Here is a 19,308-nt window from a genome sequence, read left to right as displayed (position 1 = left end):
TTCAATTTCTGCCCATTCCTTTCCATTCTATTCCTTTTCGTTCCGCTCTGTTCCCTTCCACTCATTTTCGTGCCATTCCGTTCCTTTTCAGTCCATTCCATTCCGTTCCATTCCTGTTCGTTCCGCTCCGTTCCCTTCTGTACATTTCCATGCCATTCCGTTGCGTTCCGTTCCATTTCATTCCATTCCATTCCATTTCATTCCTTTGCATTCGTTTCATTTCCGAGGCATTCCGTTACATTCCTATCCATTCCATTCCTTTCCATTCCATTCCCTACCATTCCCTACCATTCCATTCCAATCCCATCCATTCCACTCCGTTCCATTCCGTTCCATTGCATTGCATTGCATTGCATTCCATTGCATTCCATTCCTTTGCATTCCATTCCATTCATATCCATTCTCTACAATTCCGTTCCGTTCGGTTCTGTATATTTCCGTTCCATTCCATTCCATTCCATTCCATTCCATTCCGTTGATTTTCGAGGCATTCCGTTACATTCCTATCCATTCCATTCCATTCCATTCCATTCCAATCCAATCCATTCCACTCCAATGTAATCCACTTATATCTGTGACGTTCTTATTCATTCCATTCCATTCCATTCCATTCCATTCCATTCCATTCCATTCCATTCCTTTCCATTCCGTTCTGTGCCGTCCCATTCCATTGCTTTCCAGTCGACACCATTCCTTTCCATTCCAAGACACATCAGTATGTGACTTTCTAATTCATTGCATTTCATTCGATTGCATTCCATTCGTTTCCATTCCGTTCCCTTCACTACATTTCCATTGATTTTCATAAATTTCGATTACACACTCATGATTTCAAATCTGTTCTTTTCCATTCCATTCCATACCATTCCATTCCATTCCATTCCATTACAATAAATTCCATTCCTTTCCATTCCACACATCCCATTCCATTCCATTCCATTCCATTCCGTTCCGTTCCGTTCCGTTCCGTTCCATTCCAATCCATTCCATTCCATTCCGTTCCATTCCATTCCATTCCCTACAATCCCATTCCGTTCCATTCCATTCCATTCCATTCCATTCCATTTCATTATATTCCATTCCATTCTCTTTTATTCCATTCCTTTCCTTTCCAATACATTCCATTCCATTCCATTCCATTCCATTCCATTCCATTCCATTCCATTCCATTCCATTCCATTCCATTCTATTCCATTCCATTCCATTTGATTTCCCATGAATGTATTGGTTCTGAACCATAATATCCCATTCTTGCCGTTTTTTTCGTTTCCATTCCATTCCATTCCATTCCATTCCATTCCATTCCATTCCATTCCATTCCATTCCATTCTATCCATTCCATTCCATTCCATTCCATTCCATTCCATTCCATTCCATTCCATTCCATTCCATTCCATTCCATTCCATTCCATTCCATTCCGTTCCCTTCAATTAAATTCCATTCCGTTCAATTCCATTCCATTCCGTTCCATTCCATTCCATTCCATTCCATTCCATTCCATTCCATTCCATTCTCTTCAATTCCGTTCCGTTCAGTTCCGCTTATTTCCGTTACTTTCAATTTCGGCCTTTTCCTTTCCATTCCATTCCTTTTCGTTCCGCTCTGTTCCCTTCCACTCATTTTCGTGCCATTCCGTTCCTTTTCAGTCCATTCCATTCCGTTCCATTCCTTTTCGTTCCGCTCCGTTCCCTTCTGTACATTTCCATGCCATTCCGTTGCGTTCCGTTCCATTTCATTCCATTCCATTCCATTTCATTCCTTTGCATTCGTTTCATTTCCGAGGCATTCCGTTACATTCCTATCCATTCCATTCCTTTCCATTCCATTCCCTACCATTCCCTACCATTCCATTCCAATCCCACCCATTCCACTCCGTTCCATTCCGTTCCATTCCATTCCATTCCATTCCATTCCATTCCATTCCATTCCATTCCTTTCCAGTTGACACCATTCCATTCCATTCCATTCCATTCCATTCCATTCCATTCCATTCCATTCCATTCCATTCCATTCCATTCCATTCATATCCATTCTCTACAATTCCGTTCCGTTCGGTTTCGTATATTTCCATTCCATTCCATTTCATTCCATTCCATTGCATTCCATTCCATTCCATTCCATTCCATTCCATTCCATTCCATTCCATTCCATTCCATTCCATTCCATTCCATTCCATTCCATTCCATTCCATTCCATTCCATTCCATTCCGTTGATTTCCGAGGCATTCCGTTTCATTCCATTCCATTCCATTCCATCCATTCAATTCCATTCCTATCCATTCCATTCCATTCCATTCCATTCCATTCCATTCCATCCATTCCATTCCATTCCATTCCAATCCAATCCATTCCGCTCCAATGTATTCCACATATATCGATGACGCTCGTATTCATTCCATTCCATTCCATTCCATTCCATTCCATTCCATTCCATTCCATTCCATTCCATTCCATTCCATTCTGTGCCGTCCCATTCCATTGCTTTCCAGTCGACACCATTCCTTTCCAATCCAAGACACATCAGTCGGTGACTTTATAATTCATTGCATTTCATTCGATTCCATTCCATTCTTTTACGTTCCGTTCCCTTCACTACATTTCCATTGCGTTCCATAAATTTCGATTACAATCTCATGATTTCAAATCTCTTTTTTCCATTCCATTCCATTCCATTCCATTCCATTCCATTCCATTCCATTCCATTCCATTCCATTCCATTCCTTTCCATTCCGTTCCGTTCCCTTCCATTAAATTGCTTTCCATTGCATTCCGTTCAATTCCATTCCATTCCGTTCCATTCTATCCCAGTATAATCTTATATGTTCTGAAACATTCTCTTGAATTCCAATCTATTCCATTCGATTCCATTCCATTCGATTTCATTCCATTCCGTTCCATTCCATTCCATTCCATTCCATTCCATTCCATTCCATTCCATTCCATTCCATTCCATTCCATTCCATTCCATTCCTTCTCATTACATTCCATTCCTTTCCAGTCGACACCATTCCTTTCCATTCCATTCCATTCCATTCCATTCCATTCCATTCCATTCCATTCCATTCATTTCCATTCCGTTCCATTCATATCCATTCTCTACAATTCCGTTCCGTTCGGTTCCGTTTATTTGGGGAACTTTCTATTTCTGTCCATTCCATTCCATTCCATTCCATTCCATTCCATTCCATTCCGTTCCTTTGCATTCCCTTGATTTCCGAGGCATTCCGTTACATTCCTATCCATTCCAACCATTCCATTCCATTCCATTCCATTCCATTCCATTCCATTCCATTCCAATCCAATCCAATCCATTCCACTCCAATGTATTCCACTTCTATCTGTGACGTTCTTATTCATTCCATTCCATTCCATTCCATTCCATTCCATTCCATTCCATTCCATTCCATTCCATTCCATTCATATCCATTCTCTACAATTCCGTTCCGTTCGGTTCCGTATATTTCCGTTACTTTCCATTCCATTCCATTCCATTCCATTCCATTCCGTTGATTTTCGAGGCATTCCGTTACATTCCTATCCATTCCATTCCATTCCATTCCAATCCAATCCATTCCACTCCAATGTAATCCACTTATATCTGTGACGTTCTTATTCATTCCATTCCATTCCATTGCATTCCATTCCTTTCCATTCCGTTCTGTGCCGTCCCATTCCATTGCTTTCCAGTCGACACCATTCCTTTCCATTCCAAGACACATCAGTATGTGACTTTCTAATTCATTGCATTTCATTCGATTGCATTCCATTCGTTTCCATTCCGTTCCCTTCACTACATTTCCATTGATTTTCATAAATTTCGATTACACACTCATGATTTCAAATCTGTTCTTTTCCATTCCATTCCATACCATTCCATTCCATTCGATTCCATTACAATAAATTCCATTCCTTTCCATTCCACACATCCCATTGCATTCCATTCCATTCCGTTCCGTTCCGTTCCGTTCCATTCCAATCCATTCCATTCCATTCCATTCCCTACAATCCCATTCCATTCCATTCCATTCCATTCCATTCCATTCCATTCCATTCCATTCCATTCCATTTCATTATATTCCATTTGATTCCCCATGAATGTATTGGTTCTGAACCATAATATCCCATTCTTGCCGTTTTTTTCGTTTCCATTCCATTCCATTCCATTCCATTCCATTCCATTCCATTCCATTCCATTCCATTCCATTCCATTCCATTCCATTCCATTCCATTCCATTCCATTTGATTCCCCATGAATGTATTGGTTCTGAACCATAATATCCCATTCTTGCCGTTTTTTTCGTTTCCATTCCATTCCATTCCATTCCATTCCATTCCATTCCATTCCATTCTATCCATTCCATTCCATTCCATTCCATTCCATTCCATTCCATTCCATTCCATTCCATTCCATTCCGTTCCCTTCAATTAAATTCCATTCCGTTCCATTCCATTCCATTCCATTCCATTCCATTCCATTCCATTCCATTCCATTCCATTCCATTCCATTCCGTTCAATTCCATTCCATTCCATTCCATTCCATTCCATTCCATTCCATTCCATTCCATTCCATTCCATTCCATTCCATTCCATTCATTTCCATTCTCTTCAATTCCGTTCCGTTCAGTTCCGCTTATTTCCGTTACTTTCAATTTCGGCCCTTTCCTTTCCATTCTCTTCCTTTTCGTTCCGCTCTGTTCCCTTCCACTCATTTTCGTGCCATTCCGTTCCTTTTCAGTCCATTCCATTCCGTTCCATTCCTTTTCGTTCCGCTCCGTTCCCTTCTGTACATTTCCATGCCATTCCGTTGCGTTCCGTTCCATTTCATTCCATTCCATTCCATTTCATTCCTTTGCATTCGTTTCATTTCCGAGGCATTCCGTTACATTCCTATCCATTCCATTCCTTTCCATTCCATTCCCTACCATTCCCAACCATTCCATTCCAATCCCATCCATTCCACTCCGTTCCATTCCGTTCCATTCCATTCCATTCCATTCCATTCCATTCCATTCCATTCCATTCCATTCCATTCCATTCCATTCCATTCCATTCCATTCCATTCCATTCCATTCCATTCCATTCCTTTCCAGTTGACACCATTCCATTCCATTTCATTCCATTCCATTCCATTCCATTCCATTCATATCCATTCTCTACAATTCCGTTCCGTTCGGTTTCGTATATTTCCATTCCATTCCATTTCATTCCATTCCATTCCATTCCATTCCATTCCATTCCATTCCATTCCATTCCATTCCATTCCATTCCATTCCATTCCATTCCATTCCATTCCATTCCATTCCATTCCGTTGATTTCCGAGGCATTCCGTTACATTCCAATCCATTCCATTCCATCCATTCAATTCCATTCCTATCCATTCCATTCCATTCCATTCCATTCATATCCATTCCATTACATTCCATTCCAATCCAATCCATTCCGCTCCAATGTATTCCACATATATCGATGACGCTCGTATTCATTCCATTCCATTCCATCCCATTCCATTCCATTCCATTCCATTCCATTCATATCCATTCTCTACAATTCCGTTCCGTTCGGTTCCGTATATTTGGGGTACTTTCTATTTCTGTCCATTCCATTCCATTCCATTCCATTCCATTCCATTCCATTCCATTCCATTCCTTTGCATTCCCTTGATTTCCGAGGCATTCCGTTACATTCCTATCCATTCCATCCATTCCATTCCATTCCATTCCATTCCATTCCATTCCATTCCATTCCATTCCAATCCAATCCAATCCATTCCACTCCAATGTATTCCACTTCTATCTGTGACGTTCTTATTCATTCCATTCCATTCCATTCCATTCCATTCCATTCCATTCCATTCCATTCCATTCCATTCCATTCCAATCCAATCCAATCCGTTCTGTGCTGTCCCATTCCATTGCTTTCCAGTCGACACCATTCCTTTCCAATCCAAGACACTTCATTCTGTGGCTTTATAATTCATTGCATTTCATTCGATTCCATTCAATTCTTTTACGTTCCGTTCCCTTCACTACATTTCCATTGCATTCCATAAATTTCGATTACAATCTCATGATTTCAAATCTCTTCTTTTCCATTCCATTCCATTCCATTCCTTTCCATTCCATTCCTTTCCATTCCATTCCATTCCATTCCATTCCATTCCATTTGATTCCCCATGAATGTATTGGTTCTGAACCATAATATCTCATTCTTGCCGTTTTTTTCGTTTCCATTCCATTCCATTCCATTCCATTCCATTCCATTCCATTCCATTCCATTCCATTCCATTCCATTCCCTTCAATTAAATTCCATTCCGTTCAATTCCATTCCATTCCATTCCATTCCATTCCATTCCATTCCATTCCATTCCATTCATTTCCATTCTCTTCAATTCCGTTCCGTTCAGTTCCGCTTATTTCCGTTACTTTCAATTTCGGCCCTTTCCTTTCCATTCTCTTCCTTTTCGTTCCGCTCTGTTCCCTTCCACTCATTTTCGTGCCATTCCGTTCCTTTTCAGTCCATTCCATTCCGTTCCATTCCTTTTCGTTCCGCTCCGTTCCCTTCTGTACATTTCCATGCCATTCCGTTGCGTTCCGTTCCATTTCATTCCATTCCATTCCATTTCATTCCTTTGCATTCGTTTCATTTCCGAGGCATTCCGTTACATTCCTATCCATTCCATTCCTTTCCATTCCATTCCCTACCATTCCCTACCATTCCATTCCAATCCCATCCATTCCACTCCGTTCCATTCCGTTCCATTCCATTCCATTCCATTCCATTCCATTCCATTCCATTCCATTCCATTCCATTCCTTTCCAGTTGACACCATTCCATTCCATTTCATTCCATTCCATTCCATTCCATTCCATTCCATTCCATTCATATCCATTCTCTACAATTCCGTTCCGTTCGGTTTCGTATATTTCCATTCCATTCCATTTCATTCCATTCCATTCCATTCCATTCCATTCCATTCCATTCCATTCCATTCCATTCCATTCCATTCCGTTGATTTCCGAGGCATTCCGTTACATTCCAATCCATTCCATTCCATCCATTCAATTCCATTCCTATCCATTCCATTCCATTCCATTCAATTCCATTCCATCCATTCCATTACATTCCATTCCAATCCAATCCATTCCGCTCCAATGTATTCCACATATATCGATGACGTTCTTATTCATTCCATTCCATTCCATCCCATTCCATTCCATTCCATTCCATTCCATTCCATTCCATTCCATTCCATTCCATTCCATTCCATTCCATTCTGTGCCGTCCCATTCCATTGCTTTCCAGTCGACACCATTCCTTTCCAATCCAAGACACATCAGTCGGTGACTTTATAATTCATTGCATTTCATTCGATTCCATTCCATTCTTTTACGTTCCGTTCCCTTCACTACATTTCCATTGCGTTCCATAAATTTCGATTACAATCTCATGATTTCAAATCTCTTTTTTCCATTCCATTCCATTCCATTCCATTCCATTCCATTCCATTCCATTCCATTCCATTCCATTCCATTCCTTTCCATTCCGTTCCGTTCCCTTCCATTAAATTGCTTTCCATTCCATTCCGTTCAATTCCATTCCATTCCGTTCCATTTTATTCCAGTATAATCTTATATGTTCTGAAACATTCTCTTGAATTCCAATCTATTCCATTCGATTCCATTCCATTCGATTTCATTCCATTCCGTTCCATTCCGTTTCATTCCATTCCATTCCATTCCATTCCATTCTATTCATATCCATTCTCTACAATTCCGTTCCGTTCGGTTCCGTATATTTGGGGTACTTCCTATTTCTGTCCATTCCATTCCATTCCATTCCATTCCATTCCATTCCATTCCATTCCTTTGCATTCCCTTGATTTCCGAGGCATTCCGTTACATTCCTATCCATTCCATCCATTCCATTCCATTCCATTCCATTCCATTCCAATCCAATCCAATCCATTCCACTCCAATGTATTCCACCTCTATCTGTGACGTTCTTATTCATTCCATTCCATTCCATTCCATTCCATTCCATTCCATTCCATTCCATTCCAATCCAATCCAATCCGTTCTGTGCTGTCCCATTCCATTGCTTTCCAGTCGACACCATTCCTTTCCAATCCAAGACACTTCAGTCTGTGGCTTTATAATTCATTGCATTTCATTCGATTCCATTCAATACTTTTACGTTCCGTTCCCTTCACTACATTTCCATTGCATTCCATAAATTTCGATTACAATCTCATGATTTCAAATCTCTTCTTTTCCATTCCATTCCATTCCATTCCTTTCCATTCCATTCCTTTGTATTCCATTCTATGTTTATGTAAGAGGTTCTGAACCCTTCGATTTTCTTGCATTCCATTCCATTCCGTTTCTTTCCGTTCCATTCCAGTCCATTCCATTCCGTTCCGTTCCCTTCCATTAAATTGCTTTCCATTGCATTCCGTTCAATTCCATTCCATTCCGTTCCATTTTATTCCAGAATAATCTTATATGTTCTGAAACATTGTCTTGAATTCCAATCTATTCCATTCGATTCCATTCCATTCGATTTCATTCCATTCCGTTCCATTCCATTCCATTCCATTCCATTCCATTCCAATCCATTCCATTCCATTCCATTCCATTATATTCCATTCCTTTCCTTTCCAATACATTCCATTCCATTCCATTCCATTCCATTCCATTCCATTCCATTCCATTCCATTCCATTCCATTCCATCCATTCCATTCCCCACGAATGTATTGGTTCTGAATCATAATATCCCATTCTTGCCGTTTTTTTCGTTTCCATTCCATTCCATTCCATTCCATTCCATTCCATTCCATTCCATTCCATTCCATTCCATTCCATTCCATTCCATTCCATTTCGTTTGTTTCCATTCCGTTCCATTCCATTCCATTCCATTCCATTCCATTCCATTCCATTCCATTCCATTCCATTCCATTCCATTCCATTCCATTATATTCCATTCCATTCCATTCCCCATGAATGTATTGGTTCTGAACCATAATATCCCATTCTTGCTGTTTTTTTCGTTTCCATTCCATTCCATTCCATTCCATTCCATTCCATTCCATTCCATTCCATTCCATTCTATCCATTCCATTCCATTCCATTTCGTTCCCTTCAATTAAATTCCATTTCATTCCATTCATTTCCATTCTCTTCAATTCCGTTCCGTTCAGTTCCGCTCATTTCCGTTACTTTCAATTTCGGCCCATTCCTTTCCATTCCATTCCTTCTCGTTCCGCTCTGTTCCCTTCCTCTCATTTTCGTGCCATTCCGTTCCTTTTCAGTCCATTCCATTCCGTTCCATTCCTTTTCGTTCCGCTCTGTTCCCTTCTGTACATTTCCATGCCATTCCGTTGCGTTCCGTTCCATTTCATTCCATTCCATTCCATTTCATTCCTTTGCATTCGTTTCATTTCCGAGGCATTCCGTTACATTCCTATCCATTCCATTCCTTTCCATTCCATTCCCTACCATTCCCTACCATTCCATTCCAATCCCATCCATTCCACTCCGTTCCATTCCGTTCCATTGCATTGCATTGCATTGCATTGCATTGCATTCCATTCCATTCCTTTCCATTCCATTCCATTCTTATCCATTCTCTACAATTCCGTTCCGTTCGGTTCCGTATATTTCCGTTACTTTCCATTCCATTCCATTCCATTCCATTCCATTCCATTCCATTCCGTTGATTTTCGAGGCATTCCGTTACATTCCTATCCATTCCATTCCATTCCAATCCAATCCATTCCACTCCAATGTAATCCACTTATATCTGAGACGTTCTTATTCATTCCATTCCATTCCATTCCATTCCATTCCATTCCATTCCATTCCATTCCATTCCATTCCATTCCATTCCATTCCTTTGCATTCCCTTGATTTCCGAGGCATTCCGTTACATTCCTATCCATTCCATCCATTCCATTCCATTCCATTCCATTCCATTCCATTCCATTCCATTCCAATCCAATCCAATCCATTCCACTCCAATGTATTCCACTTCTATCTGTGACGTTCTTATTCATTCCATTCCATTCCATTCCATTCCATTCCATTCCATTCCATTCCATTCCGTTCTGTGCTGTCCCATTCCATTGCTTTCCAGTCGACACCATTCCTTTCCAATCCAAGACACATCAGTCTGTGGCTTTATAATTCATTGCATTTCATTCGATTCCATTCAATTCTTTTACGTTCCGTTCCCTTCACTACATTTCCATTGCATTCCATAAATTTCGATTACAATCTCATGATTTCAAATCTCTTCTTTTCCATTCCATTCCATTCCATTCCTTTCCATTCCATTCCTTTGTATTCCATTCTATGTTTATGTAAGAGGTTCTGAACCCTTCGATTTTCTTGCATTCCATTCCATTCCGTTTCTTTCCGTTCCATTCCAGTCCATTCCATTCCGTTCCGTTCCCTTCCATTAAATTGCTTTCCATTGCATTCCGTTCAATTCCATTCCATTCCGTTCCATTTTATTCCAGAATAATCTTAGATGTTCTGAAATATTGTCTTGAATTCCAATCTATTCCATTCGATTCCATTCGATTCCATTCGATTCCATTCGATTCCATTCCATTCCATTCCATTCCATTCCATTCCATTCCATTCCATTCCATTCCATTCCTCACTTTACATTCAATTTCATTCCATTCGAAATTTTTAATTATATTCTGCACGCTTCCATTCCATTCCATTCCATTCCATTCCATTCCATTCCATTCCATTCCAATCCATTCCATTCCATTCCATTCCATTCCATTCCATTCCATTCCATTCCATTCCATTCCATTCCATTCCTTTTCATTACATTCCATTCCTTTCCAGTCGACACCATTCTATTCCATTCCATTCCATTCCATTCCATTCCATTCCATTCCATTCCATTCCATTCCATTCCATTCCATTCCATTCCATTACATTCCATTCCATTCCATTACAATAAATTCCATTCCATTACAATAAATTCCATTCCTTTCCATTCCATACATTCCATTCCATTCCATTCCATTCCATTCCATTCTATTCCATTCCGTCCCGTTCCGTTCCGTTCCATTCCAATCCATTCCATTCCATTCCATTCCATTCCATTCCATTCCATTCCATTCCATTCCATTCCATTCCATTCCATTATATGCCATTCCTTTCCTTTCCAATACATTCCATTCCATTCCATTCCATTCCATCCATTCAATTCCCCATGAATGTACTGGTTCTGAACCATAATATCCCATTCTTGCAGTTTTTCTTTTCCATTCCAATCCATTCCATTCCATTATTTCCATTCCATTTCATGCCATTCCACATATATCAATTAGCTTCTAAACCCTTAGATTCTATTCCATTCCATTCCATTCCATTCCATTCCATTCCATTCCATTCCATTCCATTCCATTCCATTCCATTCCATTCCATCCATTCCCCATAAATGTATTAGCTCCTTAACCATTCGATTCCAATCCCTGCCATTTTTATTCATTCCATTCCATTCCATCTATTCCATTCCCCATGAATGCATTAGCTTCTGAACCATAATACCCTATTCCTTGCCGTATTTTTCCATTCCATTCCATTCCATTCCATTCCATTCCATTCCATTCCATTCAATTCCATTCCATTCCATTCCATTCCATTCCGTTGAATTCCGTTCCATTCCATTCCGTTCCGTTCCATTCCGTTCTATTCCATTCCATTCCATTCAATTCCAGTCCGCTCCATTCCATTCCGTTGAATACAGTTCCGTTCCATTCCATTCCATTCCATTCCATTCCATTCCATTCCATTCCATTCCATTCCATTCCATTCCATTCCATTCCTTGTCGTTCTATTCCTTTCGTTCCTTTTCGTTCCATTCCATACAATTCCATTCCATTCCATTCCATTCCATTCCATTCCATTCCATTCCATTCCATTCCATTCCGTTCTGTTTCGTTCCATTCCATACAATTCCATTCCATTCCACTGCACGCCATTCCATTCCATTCCATTCCATTCCATTCCATTCCATTCCATTCCATTCCATTCCATTCCATTCCATTCCATTCCATTCCATTCCATTCCATTCCATTCCTTGTCGTTCTATTCCTTTTCGTTCCTTTTCGTTCCATTCCATACAATTCCATTCCATTCCATTCCATTCCATTCCATTCCATTCCGTTCTGTTTCGTTCCATTCCATACAATTCCATTCCATTCCACTGCACGCCATTCCATTCCATTCCATTCCATTCCATTCCATTCCATTCCATTCCATTCCATTCCATTCCATTCCATTCCAATCCATTCCATTCCATTCCATCCATTGCATTCCCCATAAATATATTAGCTTCTGAAACATTCGATTCCAATTCTTGCCGTATTTTTCCATTCCATTCCATTCCATTCCATTCCATTCCATTCCGTTCCATTCCATTCCATTCCATTCCATTCCATTCCATTCCATTCCATTCCATTCCATTCCATGTTTATCTATTAGCTTCTGATCCATTCCATTCCATTCCATTCCATTCCATTCCATTCCATTCCATTCCATTCCATTTGTTTCCGTTCCGTTCCATTCCATTCCATTCCGCTCCATTCCGTTCCATTAAATTCCTTTCCATTCCATTTGATTCCATTCCATTCCATTCCATTCCATTCCATTCCATTCCATTCCATTCCATTCCATTCCATTCCATTCCATTCCATTCCATTCCATTCCATTCCATTCTATCCCATCATAATCTTTTATGTTCTGAAACATTGTCCTGAATTCCTATCCATTGCATTGCATTGCATTGCATTGCATTGCATTTCATTTCATTCCATTCCATTCCATTCCATTCCATTCCATTCCATTCTTTACATTCAATTTCATTCCATTCGAAATTTATCAATAAGCTTCCGAACACTTCGATTTTCTCCAATTCCATTCCATTCCTTTCCATTCCGTATGATTCCATTCCGTTCCATTCCATTCCATTCCATTCCATTCCATTCCATTCCATTCCATTCCATTCCATTCCTTTGCATTCCATTCCATTCATATCCATTCTCTTCAATTCCGTTCCATTCGGTTCTGTATATTTCCGTTACTTTCCATTCCATTCCATTCCATTCCATTCCATTCCATTCCATTCCATTCCATTCCATTCCATTCCATTCCTTTGCATTCTGTTGATTTTCGAGGCATTCCGTTTCATTCCTATCCATTCCATTCCATTCCAATCCAATCCATTCCACTCCAATGTAATCCACTTATATCTGTGACGTTCTTATTCATTCCATTCCAGTCCATTGCATTCCATTCCTTTCCATTCCGTTCTGTGCCGTCCCATTCCATTGCTTTCCAGTCGACACCATTCCTTTCCATTCCAAGACACATCAGTATGTGACTTTCTAATTCATTGCATTTCATTCGATTCCATTCCATTCGTTTCCGTTCTGTTCCCTTCACTACATTTCCACTGATTTTCATAAATTTCGATTACACTCTCATGATTTCAAATCTGTTCTTTTCCATTCCATTCCATACCATTACATTCCATTCCATTCCATTACAATAAATTCCATTCCTTTCCATTCCACACATTCCATTCCATTCCATTCCATTCCATTCCATTCCATTCCATTCCATTCCATTCCATTCCATTCCATTCCATTCCATTCCATTCCATTCCATTCCATTCCATTCCTTTGCATTCCTTTGCATTCGTTTCATTTCCGAGGCATTCTGTTACATTCCTATCCATTCCATTCCTTTCCATTCCATTCCCTACCATTCCCTACCATTCCATTCCAATCCCATCCATTCCACTCCGTTCCATTCCGTTCCATTCCATTCCATTCCATTCCATTCCAGTCCATTCCCTCCAATCCCATTCCATTCCATTCCATTCCATTCCATTCCATTATATTCCATTCCATTCTATTTTATTCCATTCCTTTCCTTTCCAATACATTCCATTCCATTCCATTCCATTCCATTCCATTCCATTCCATTCCATTCCATTCCATTCCATTCCATTCCATTCCATTCCATTCCATTCCCCATGAATGTATTGGTTCTGAACCATAATATCCCATTCTTGCCGTTTTTTTCATTTCCATTCCATTCCATTCCATTCCATTCCATTCCATTCCATTCCATTCCATTCCATTCTATCCATTCCATTCCATTCCATTCCGTTCCCTTCAATTAAATTCCATTCCGTTCAATTCCATTCCATTCCATTCCATTCCATTCCATTCCATTCCATTCCATTCCATTCCATTCCATTCCATTCATTTCCATTCTCTTCAATTCCGTTCTGTTCAGTTCCGCTTATTTCCGTTACTTTCAATTTCGGCCCATTCCTTTCCATTCCATTCCTTTTCGTTCCGCTCTGTTCCCTTCCACTCATTTTCGTGCCATTCCGTTCCTTTTCAGTCCATTCCATTCCGTTCCATTCCTTTTCGTTCCGCTCCGTTCCCTTCTGTTCATTTCCATGCCTTTCCGTTGCGTTCCGTTCCATTTCATTCCATTCCATTCCATTTCATTCCTTAGCATTCGTTTCATTTCCGAGGCATTCTGTTACATTCCTATCCATTCCATTCCTTTCCATTCCATTCCCTACCATTCCCTACCATTCCATTCCAATCCCATCCATTCCACTCCGTTCCATTCCGTTCCATTCCATTCCATTCCATTCCATTCCATTCCATTCCATTCCATTACATTCCATTCCATTCCTTTTCATTACATTCCATTCCTCTCCAGTCGACACCATTCCATTCCATTCCATTCCATTCCATTCCATTCCATTCCATTCCATTCCATTCCATTCCATTCCATTCCATTCCGTTCCATTCCATTTCTGTTGATTTCCGAGGCATTCCGTTACATTCCTATCCATTCCATTCCATCCATTCAATTCCATTCCTATCCATTCCATTCCATTCCATTCCATTCCATTCCAATCCATTCCACTCCAATGTATTCCACATATGTCTATGACGCTCATATTCATTCCATTCCATTCCATTCCATTCCATTCCATTCCATTCCATTCCATTCCATTCCGTTCTGTGCCGTCCCATTCCATTGCTTTCTAGTCGACACCATTCCTTTCCAATCCAAGACACAGCAGTCGGTGACTTTATAATTCATTGCATTTCATTCGATTCCATTCCATTCTTTTACGTTCCGTTCCCTTCACTACATTTCCATTGGATTCCATAAATTTTGATTACAATCTCATGATTTCAAATCTCTTCTTTTCCATTCCATTCCATTCCATTCCATTCCATTCCATTCCATTCCATTCCATTCCATTCCATTCCATTCCATTCCTTTCCATTCCATTCTATGTTTATGCATTAGGTTCTGAACCCTTCGATTTTCTTGCATTCCATTCCATTCCGTTTCTTTCCGTTCCATTCCAATCCATTCCATTCCGTTCCGTTCCCTTCCATTAAATTGCTTTCCATTACAATCCGTTCAATTCCATTCCATTCCGTTCCATTCTATCCCAGCATAATCTTATATGTTCTGAAACATTCTCTTGAATTCCAATCTATTCCATTCGATTCCATTCCATTCCATTCCATTCCATTCCATTCCATTCCATTCCATTCCATTCCATTCCATTCCATTCTATTCCATTCCATTTCGTTTGTTTCCATTTCGTTCCATTCCATTCCATTCCATTCCATTCCATTCCATTCCATTCCATTCCATTCCATTCCTTTCCTCTCTTTACATTCAATTTCATTCCATTCAAAATTTATGAATTATATTCTGCACACTTCGAGTCCATTCCATTCCATTCCATTCCATTCCATTCCATTCCATTCCATTCCATTCCTTTCCATTCCATTCTATGTTTATGTATTAGGTTCTGAACCCTTCGATTTTCTTGCATTCCATTCCATTCCGTTTCTTTCCGTTCCATTCCAGTCCATTCCATTCCGTTCCGTTCCCTTCCATTAAATTGCTTTCCATTGCATTCCGTTCAATTCCATTCCATTCCGTTCCATTCTATTCCAGTATAATCTTTTATGTTCTGAAACATTCTCTTGAATTCCTATCTATTCCATTCGATTCCATTCCATTCGATTTCATTCCATTCCGTTCCATTCCATTCCATTCCATTCCATTCCATTCCATTCCATTCCATTCCATTCCTCTCTTTACATTTAATTTCATTCCATTCGAAATTTATGAATTATATTCTGCACGCTTGCATTCCATTCCATTCCATTCCATTCCATTCCATTCCATTCCATTCCATTCCATTCCATTCCATTCCATTCCAATAAATTGCTTTCCATTCCATTACATACATTCCATTCCCCATAAATGTATTAGCTCCTGAACCATTCGATTCCATTCCTTGCCGGTTCTTTCCATTCCATTCCATTCTATTCCATTCCATTCCATTCCATTCCATTCCATTCCATTCCATTCCATTCCATTCCATTCCATTCCATTCCATTCCTTTCCATTCCATTCTATGTTTATGTATTAGGTTCTGAACCCTTCGATTTTCTTGCATTCCATTCCATTCCGTTTCTTTCCGTTCCATTCCAGTCCATTCCATTCCGTTCCGTTCCCTTCCATTAAATTGCTTTCCATTGCATTCCGTTCAATTCCATTCCATTCCGTTCCATTCTATCCCAGTATAATCTTATATGTTCAGAAACATTCTCTTGAATTCCTATCTATTCCATTCGATTCCATTCCATTCGATTTCATTCCATTCCGTTCCATTCCATTCCATTCCATTCCATTCCATTCCATTCCATTCCATTCCATTCCATTCCATTCCATTCCATTCCATTCCTCTCTTTACATTCAATTTCATTCCATTCGAAATTTATGAATTATATTCTGCACGCTTGCATTCCATTCCATTCCATTCCATTCCATTCCATTCCATTCCATTCCATTCCATTCCATTCCATTCCATTCCATTCCATTCCATTCCATTCCATTCCTCTCTTTACATTTAATTTCATTCCATTCGAAATTTATGAATTATATTCTGCACGCTTGCATTGCATTGCATTGCATTGCATTGCATTGCATTCCATTCCATTCCATTCCATTCCATTCCATTCCATTCCATTCCATTCCATTCCATTCCATTCCATTCCATTCCTTGTCGTTCTATTCCTTTTCGTTCCTTTTCGTTCCATTCCATTCCATTCCATTCCATTCCATTCCATTCCATTCCATTCCATTCCATTCCGTTCTGTTTCGTTCCATTCCATACAATTCCATTCCATTCCACTGCACGCCATTCCATTCCATTCCATTCCATTCCATTCCATTCCAATCCATTCCATTCCATTCCATCCATTGCATTCCCCATAAATATATTAGCTTCTGAAACATTCGATTCCAATCCTTGCCGTATTTTTCCATTCCATTCCATTCCATTCCATTCCATTCCATTCCATTCCATTCCATTCCATTCCATTCCATTCCATTCCATTCCATTCCATGTTTATCTATTAGCTTCTGATCCATTCCATTCCATTCCATTCCATTCCATTCCATTCCATTCCATTCCATTCCATTCCATTCCATTCCATTTGTTTCCGTTCCGTTCCATTCCATTCCATTCCGCTCCATTCCGTTCCATTAAATTCCTTTCCATTCCATTTGATTCCATTTGATTCCATTCCATTCCATTCCATTCCATTCCATTCCATTCCATTCCATTCCATTCCATTCCATTCTATCCCATCATAATCTTTTATGTTCTGAAACATTGTCCTGAATTCCTATCCATTGCATTGCATTGCACTGCATTGCATTGCATTTCATTTCATTCCATTCCATTCCATTCCATTCCATTCCATTCCATTCCATTCCATTCCATTCCATTCTTTACATTCAATTTCATTCCATTCGAAATTTATCAATAAGCTTCCGAACACTTCGATTTTCTCCAATTCCATTCCATTCCTTTCCATTCCGTATGATTCCATTCCGTTCCATTCCATTCCATTCCATTCCATTCCATTCCATTCCATTCCATTCCATTCCTTTGCATTCCATTCCATTCATATCCATTCTCTTCAATTCCGTTCCATTCGGTTCTGTATATTTCCGTTACTTTCCATTCCATTCCATTCCATTCCTTTCCATTCCATTCCATTCCATTCCATTCCATTCCATTCCATTCCATTCCATTCCATTCCATTCCATTCCATTCCATTCCATTCCATTCCTTTGCATTCTGTTGATTTTCGAGGCATTCCGTTTCATTCCTATCCATTCCATTCCATTCCAATCCAATCCATTCCACTCCAATGTAATCCACTTATATCTGTGACGTTCTTATTCATTCCATTCCAGTCCATTGCATTCCATTCCTTTCAATTCCGTTCTGTGCCGTCCCATTCCATTGCTTTCCAGTCGACACCATTCCTTTCCATTCCAAGACACATCAGTATGTGACTTTCTAATTCATTGCATTTCATTCGATTCCATTCCATTCGTTTCCGTTCTGTTCCCTTCACTACATTTCCACTGATTTTCATAAATTTCGATTACACTCTCATGATTTCAAATCTGTTCTTTTCCATTCCATTCCATACCATTCCATTCCATTCCATTCCATTACAATAAATTCCATTCCTTTCCATTCCACACATTCCATTCCATTCCATTCCATTCCATTCCATTCCATTCCATTCCATTCCATTCCATTCCATTCCATTCCATTCCATTCCATTCCATTCCATTCCTTTGAATTCGTTTCATTTCCGAGGCATTCTGTTACATTCCTATCCATTCCATTCCTTTCCATTCCATTCCCTACCATTCCCTACCATTCCATTCCAATCCCATCCATTCCACTCCGTTCCATTCCGTTCCATTCCATTCCACTCCATTCCATTCCAGTCCATTCCCTCCAATCCCATTCCATTCCATTCCATTCCATTCCATTCCATTATATTCCATTCCATTCTATTTTATTCCATTCCTTTCCTTTCCAATACATTCCATTCCATTCCATTCCATTCCATTCCATTCCATTCCATTCCATTCCATTCCATTCCATTCCATTCCATTCCATTCCATTCCATTCCATTCCCCATGAATGTATTGGTTCTGAACCATAATATCCCATTCTTGCCGTTTTTTTCATTTCCATTCCATTCCATTCCATTCCATTCCATTCCATTCCATTCTATCCATTCCATTCCATTCCATTCCGTTCCCTTCAATTAAATTCCATTCCGTTCAATTCCATTCCATTCCATTCCATTCCATTCCATTCCATTCCATTCCATTCCAT

This window comes from Sturnus vulgaris, chromosome 4 (genome assembly GCF_052056855.1).
Source record: "Sturnus vulgaris isolate bStuVul1 chromosome 4, bStuVul1.hap1, whole genome shotgun sequence".
In the NCBI taxonomy this organism is placed as follows: domain Eukaryota; kingdom Metazoa; phylum Chordata; class Aves; order Passeriformes; family Sturnidae; genus Sturnus; species Sturnus vulgaris.
Note: the sequence above shows the minus strand (reverse complement) of the source record.